This window comes from Macaca fascicularis, chromosome 17 (assembly GCF_037993035.2).
Source record: "Macaca fascicularis isolate 582-1 chromosome 17, T2T-MFA8v1.1".
NCBI classification, from domain to species: domain Eukaryota; kingdom Metazoa; phylum Chordata; class Mammalia; order Primates; family Cercopithecidae; genus Macaca; species Macaca fascicularis.
In genome coordinates this window covers 3741159-3748338 of record NC_088391.1, presented here as the reverse complement: position 1 = coordinate 3748338, position 7180 = coordinate 3741159, and the positions used below count along the sequence as shown (strand labels likewise).

The 7180-nt window shown below is 38.2% G+C and overlaps 1 protein-coding gene across 1 annotated transcript in view; it reads left to right on the top strand.

Moving 5' to 3' along the window:
• The first annotated feature begins 1263 nt into the window (after positions 1-1263).
• LOC135968065 (putative ankyrin repeat domain-containing protein 26-like protein) overlaps positions 1264-7180 on the top strand; it is a 66664-nt gene continuing 60747 nt past the window's right edge. Inside the window, exon 1 of the mRNA XM_074021568.1 lies at positions 1264-1321. The gene's annotated coding sequence lies outside the window, so the exon portion shown is untranslated. The remainder of the gene's footprint in view (positions 1322-7180) is intronic.

Here is a 7180-nt window from a genome sequence, read left to right as displayed (position 1 = left end):
TGATTTGATTGGTTAGCTGTTTAATTAAATAATGTAACTGTTCTCTTATTCAGCAGGCATTCTTTGAACTGTTGTTACTTGATACATGCAGGACAACTGAAAAGAAAGACAATGGCTACATGGATTAGGTACACACGTATTTCCCATTATCCAGATTTGTTTAGTTACTGAGTTTGGATTGAGAGAGTTTAGATAGCCACAGATGTGTGTATTTGACTATTTAATGATAGTAGACGTGAGACATGCTTGCACAATCACAAACATTGTTTAAAATACCAAATTGCTTTTAGCTTTCCCAGTGTGCAATTATATATTCTAATTGTGTTGCAACAACCTTTGCTATTCTACATTCGTTTTTGTTAGAGTGAAGAAAAAAATTATAATTAATAAAGATCAGATTTTCAGGTCATGCTTTTAGCTTGTTGACTTGGATAGATTTACTTTTTCCACAGAAACACCAAGAAACCAGGCAAGAGATGTAGATTTGCAACAACATTGGGAATATAAATTGATATCTTTCTAATCTCTTTGAAGAATCATGGACTCATTTAGACCCATTTACAACAAACAGAAGTGACTGATAGTTGGCTGGCTTGTCATAGAGCAGAAAGACAGCAACACAAACAGCAAGGTAAGGAGTAAGGAGAGGCTTCTCTCTACTCGCTCTGTATCCCCCGCCGTATTAGTCTATATTCTCACATTGCTGTAAAGAACTGCCTGAGACTGGGTAACTTTTAAAGAAAAGAGGTTTCGTTGGCTCATGGTTCCACAGGCTGTACAGGAAGCATGGTTTGGGAGGCCTCAGGAAGCTTAAAATCATGGCTGAGGGTGAAGGGGAAGCAGATACGTCCTGCATGGCAGGAGCAGGAGGGAGAGGGGCAAGGGGGAGGTACTACATACTCTTCCACAGTCAGATCTCGTGAGAATTCAGTCACTATCACAAGAACAGCAAGAGGGAAATCACCCCCGTGATCTAATCACCCACCACCAGGCCCCTCCTCCAACACTGGGGTTTACAATTCGACGTGAGATTTGGGTGGGAACACAAATCCAAATCGTGTCACCCCCCGACCCCCATTAGAGACTTGGGATTTGAATCAACAAAAAATCCTGCAGTTCACTTTTTATGTGGATAATACATTGGAGGCAGATAATTTTCCCACTTCTGCCTCCTTGTCACTTCCTTTTTCCTTTGAATCAGAACATAACAGCGTCCAGTAATGCAGCGTGCCCACGTGTGAAATGAAGCAGGAGTGGCATAGTGCAGTGAGAAACAGGCGTGGACAGCCACAGGAAGGACGGGGCTTCAGGCCACATTAAGGTATGTACTTGCATTTATTACTTATAGCTAAAAATCTACTTTAAGTGCTTTCCAATTACTTGAAAGAAATTTCCTTTTTACCATTCACTTAGGCAACAGAAGGAAGGAGAAAATCTTATCTCGCAGAACTATACTATATAAACACCTGAAAATGTCAAGGATTTGTTTAAAGGGTACAACTTACCCTTTAGCTGAAATGAAGTTGGGAGGACAGACTGCTGCTTTCAGTGATGGTGCGTTAGGTAATTTAGAATCCCTTACCCTGCTGAGAAAAGTAGCAAAGCTGGTGGGGAAAACCTCTTTGAAAGCACAGAATGGCTAAAAATACATTGAAAAATTACCTACCAAAATTTGAGACACAGAAATTCAGAAAAGGGATCCCTGTTTCTAGGGGGTTGTTTGCTGACTGCGGATTATAGAAATGTACAGATGGAAGGCTGGGTAGCGTCTCCAACAAACTGCCAAGGCTGGGTGAGCGACTGAAATTGGAAGCCAGAGGTCATTAATATAATGATAGAGGATCCTGGTAAAACCTCCAGGCTTTTGAGTTGAGATGCTGAGAGCTGAAGCTTACAAACAAGAGTAACGGGTAACACGGTCCTCGCAACGACTGCATCCACACTTTCCAGGACCAGTCTGGTGGGGTCCTGTACCTCTAGGACCCCAGTCAGGAATCCTCTCTGGAGGAAAATAGCATTAACCAGATATAGGACTGCATCAAACAGTGTAGGTGACAAGACAGTGTACATTAGAACCCACTCATAATAAAGGAGCCATAAAACTTCAAGTTTTAATATAAACCAATACAGACTTCAATATAACTGTGAATATTGCGCTCAAAGATGTGAAATACAAGACTGAGAGTCTCAGCAGAGAATTGTCAACTCTAAAAAGTATAATCAAGATCAAGTTTTAAGTCTGAAACATAAAATAACTGAAATTAAGAACTCAGTCTACAGTTTTAACAGCTGTTTATTAATACATAGATAAGAATAGGCTATATATGTGTCTAAATATGCCAGTATCTCTGTGTGTATATATATAATATATATGTATGTATCTTTCTACATATAAATATAGAGAAGAAGGGATGGATGGGGAGAGAGACACAGAGAGAAGTACCAAAGACAGTAATTACATCTAGAATATAGTGAGAAAGTCCAAAAGGTAACCAGAAGAGGTGAAAGATAAAAATTGGATGGTAGCAATATTTGAAGTTATTATGGTTGAAAATTTTATAAAACTGGAGGAAGTCAACCAATCATGGACTTAAAAAGGTCTACATACAATAAATACAATAAATATGACATAAATCACATCTAGGCATACCATAATAAAACCAGAAAAACAAAGACAAAAATAAAATGTTAAACTCAAGAAAATATACATTTTTACAGTAACAAGGTTTTAGACATCTACCTGGCTTCTTTTTTTGGTAACATCTTTACTGAAATGTGTTTATATACCATGTAGTTTATCTATTTAAAGTGTGTAACTTAATGATTTTTTTTAGTATATTTACACAGTTTTGCAATCATCAACACAACTTCTAAACATTTATACCCCATATCCCTCAGCTGTCACCCCTAATCCTTCTGTCCCCAAGTCCTATGTAACCACTCATCTACTTTCTGTCTGTATCATTTCCTGTTTTGGAAATTTCACATAAGTGGAATTATGTAATCTGTGGTGTTCTCTGGCTTCTTTCACTTAGCAAAATGTTTTAAGTTTCATCTACATTGTATCAGAACTATGAAGTTCTCGATCTCCTGACCCGCCTCAAAAAAAAAAAAAAAAAGAACTATGAAGTTCTGAATCCTTTGTATGACTGAATGATATTCTATCTTGTTTATCCATTCATCATTTGATGGGCATTTGGATTATTTCTACATTTTGGCTATTATGAATAATGCTGCTGTGAATATTTGTTTATAATTTGGGGGTGAACATATGTTTTCACGTATCTTGGGTAAATACGGAAGAAGTAAAATCGCTGGGTCCATGATAACTGTATGTTTAGCTTTTGGAGAAACTGCTCAAATGTTTTCCAAAGTCGTGGTTCAATTTTACATTCTCATCATCAGTGTATGAGGGTTCTGGCAACACTTGTTGTTCCCTATTTTTTTTTAATATAGTCATTCTAGTGGATGTGAAATAAGTTGTGAAATGTCTCTTCTTAACATGATAAATGGAAGTCAGAAGTCAATGGGATAATAGATTTAAATAAAATAATGTCAACATAGAATTCAATGTTTACTTCAACAACAATGTGCTTAAAAATTCATTTGAAAGAGAAAAAATTTTAAAAATTGATACAAATTATTATCAGCACATCTGCACTAAGAGAAACATTAAGCATATTCTTTTCAGAGAAGGAAAATATTCCCAGATGAAAACTTAAATGTGCATGAGGGCTGGGTGTGGTGGCTCATGCCTATAATCCCAGTACTTTGGGAGGCTGAGGTGAGCAGATGACCTGAGGTCAGGAGTTAGAGACCAGCCTGGCCAACATGGTGAAACCCCGTATCTACTAAAAATACAAAAAGTAGCCAGATGTGGTGGTGCACACCTGTAGTCCCAGCTACTCTGGAGGCTGAGGCATGAGAATCACTTGAACCCAGGAGGCGGAATTTGCAGGGAGCCCAGATCGCACCACTGCACTCCAGCCTGGGTGGCAGAGTGAGACTCTATCTCAAACTAACAACCAAAAAAGAAACAAATGTGCATGGGTGGCTTTCTTTAAATGTCTGTGTCAAGGACACGCCCCTCTGTGTTCACATTCAGTTCGAATGTAGTGACATCTGGCATCTGTGATTCTCAAGTTCATCTCTGGTTGAATTTCAACAGCATAGAATGAGAAAAGAAGAGATCCTGAGGAATATCACTGTTAAGAGAGAAAGGTGTCCAGAATGGCTAGGAGAAAACTTAAGAGGAGGTGGTGTTTTAGAAGCGGAGGGAAGAGAGCATTTCAGAAAAAAAAAATAGATTAAATAAGTACAAAATATATATTTTTCACTTTACATAAAGACACCCTGAGTGACATTTTTGAAAGCAATTTTAGATGATGAGTGAGGACTAAAGACAGATTGTGTGTGTGTGCGTGTGTGTGTGCATGTGTGGTGTGTGCATGTGCGTGTGCATGTGTGTGGTGTGTGATGTGTATGTGCATGTGTGTGGTGTGTGTGCTGTGTGTGTGTTCCTGTTTATGCATGTGTGTGTGCGTGCATGTTGGTGTGAGTATTGGTGAGGCTGTTGAAGTGAAGATAGTGAGTAGCAGCGTCTCCTGCATACACTGTCCCTGGGAGGAAGCTTATATTCCTTCCCCCAGATTAATTTTTTTAAAAAAGAAGGAAGTGGAAAGAGAAAACCAATCAGTGGCTTTGCACAGTCTATATAAAGGAAGCCCTGTGTAAATGTGCTAAGTATGAAAAGAAAAGACCTCATGTTTTAGAAGATATTGAGAATAGTAATAATATGAGGTCACTTTTATAGGTAGGAAAAAAAGGTCTGTGGAAGAGTAACAAAATACTAAAAAAGAGAGAGAGGAAAGGGGGACACTGATGAGCTGGAATAAAGGCATCGGACCTCAGGTCACCTGACAACGAACCAAGGAAAACAGGTTGGGAACAAAAGAACCATTCTACAATCCACATCTCCTCGCATAATTTACTTAAACCATATAAATGATAGAAAAAAGCTATTAAAATGATTCTTGGTGGATTAGGAGCAAAGAAATGGGACACTGCGTTGTAATTATATCTCTCTGCTCTTGCAACAGATGTTCAATAGGAAGCCCCAAATGTTTGTTGCTAGTTGTTATGCGTGGCTCAGAGCAGAACAGCTTGTCTGAGCTCCCGGCCCAGAATACTGCAGTGTGAAAATAGGCCACAGGCATCAAATTCATTGTGATTATTGTGAGTAGACACTGCTAACCGTACCCTGGGGCTTATGGATTAGGTAACTTTTCTATCTCTAACCTAGGAATAAATTACTCTGTATGCCATTTTGCATAATCAAAATGTGATACCATACGAATTGTCAATAGACATATAGCACAAAAGCGTTTGAGGATATATGAATATGTCAGGAGCATATGTTTTCCATGGATTCATGTGAAATTGCTAAGGTGAAAATGGCTAATGTTTATTAACTGGTTAGTTTTTGAAGTTTTAGAGGCAATATTGACCAGGATTCATGCAAACAAAATCAAAACCTGTTATATACTACTATTCTGTGTTGATAACATTCCCACTATGACATTTATTTTTTTTAACTAAATAAAAGTACTATTTTAGAAAGGGAAAAAGACTGATTTGGAAAATAATGTAGGAGGAAGGTAAATTTTAAAATAATCACTCAAAGAGGAGCCCTTAATGGAAGACTATGGAAAAATTAGAATAGGGAAAATCAACAAAATAAATCCCTTTTGTATGTCTAAACACATCCCAAAAACATAATGTGTTTAAAACAAATATGTTCAGTGAGATCCTAAATTAATAAAATATGGAAAAGATTATACAACTCTTATTATCAGCTTAATAAATAACTAAATTTTGACCTGTTTAAAGGAATGTACTATCAATATGCCATTAAATTTTGTAAAAATAATCTCTTAAAGAGAATTTCTTTAATTGGATGAACTAAAAACTGTAGTATAATTTTCATAGCCAGTGTTACACAGAAAGGATTTACTTCTCACACCACTTCACAGGAAAAAGTCCTGGCACTATTTGGCTTCAAAGGAATAGTCAGTATGTCTACTAGATACAGAAAAAAGATAATTTCCATTGATTTATGAAGTTACTCAGAAGATGAAACTTACTTTGTCAGCGAAACCTCGGTTTGCTATGATGATCACATTTAGAGAGAAATTTTTACCTTTGTTAAGCAGCCCACCATTAATTAAATAGTCATATTTTATCATAAAATTATACGATATTATTAAAATTCTCCTTATCACCAAACTACTGGGGTTTGTTTATCTGTAGCCTCCAAAACTCATCTTGAAATTTATTCCTCCACGTGGCAGAAGTGAGAGGTGGGGGCGTTTGAAAGGTGATTGGGTCCTGAGGGCAGAGTCCTCAGGAAGGGATTAATCCATTCATAGATGTGTGGGTTAATGGATTAGTGGGTTGTCACAGGAATGGGACTGGTGGCTTTATAAGAAGAGGAAGAGAGTACTGAGCACGTGAGCATGCACGGTCCCCTTGCCAGATGGTGCCCACTGCTACCTCAGGACTCTGCATACGAAGAAGGCTCTCACCAGAGGTAGCCTGACTTGGACTTCTCAGACTCCATAACTGTAGGAAATAAATTCTCTTTCTTTATAAATTACCCAGTTGCAGGTATTCTGTGATAAGCAACAGAACACGGACTGAGACAAAAGAAGTTTCCAGAAACATTTAGTTCTTTGTAAACACAATTACCTAATTTTTAAAATGCATTTTCCTTCACCTTCTCACCTTCTCTCACTTTTTCTATTATGTGTTTTATTTCCCTGGCACAATTTTTTGGGGGGAGAGATGGCAGTCAAGAACACAGGCACTGCTCCTGCCCTCCTGCAGCTCACGGTCCCATGGGAGATTCAGACAGTAATGAAGAATTATAATTACAGTGAGAGCTGTGAAAAGGGAACCCCCCTCCCTGATGCTTGCAAGGCTCTTAAGCCCTTGAAGGTACAGCGTTTCTGCTGACCCCTGTGGCTTTGATTCCCAAGGTACTGGTTGTCTCCTTTCTTTTTTTCCCCAAATCTTGTCCAGACCCCTGGCCTCACGATTCTTGGTCTTCAGCCCGTTTAGGGACTAGGTGGTGGTAGTCGTGGTGTCTTTTTTCTTTGTTTGTGTTTCTCTTCAGCTGCAT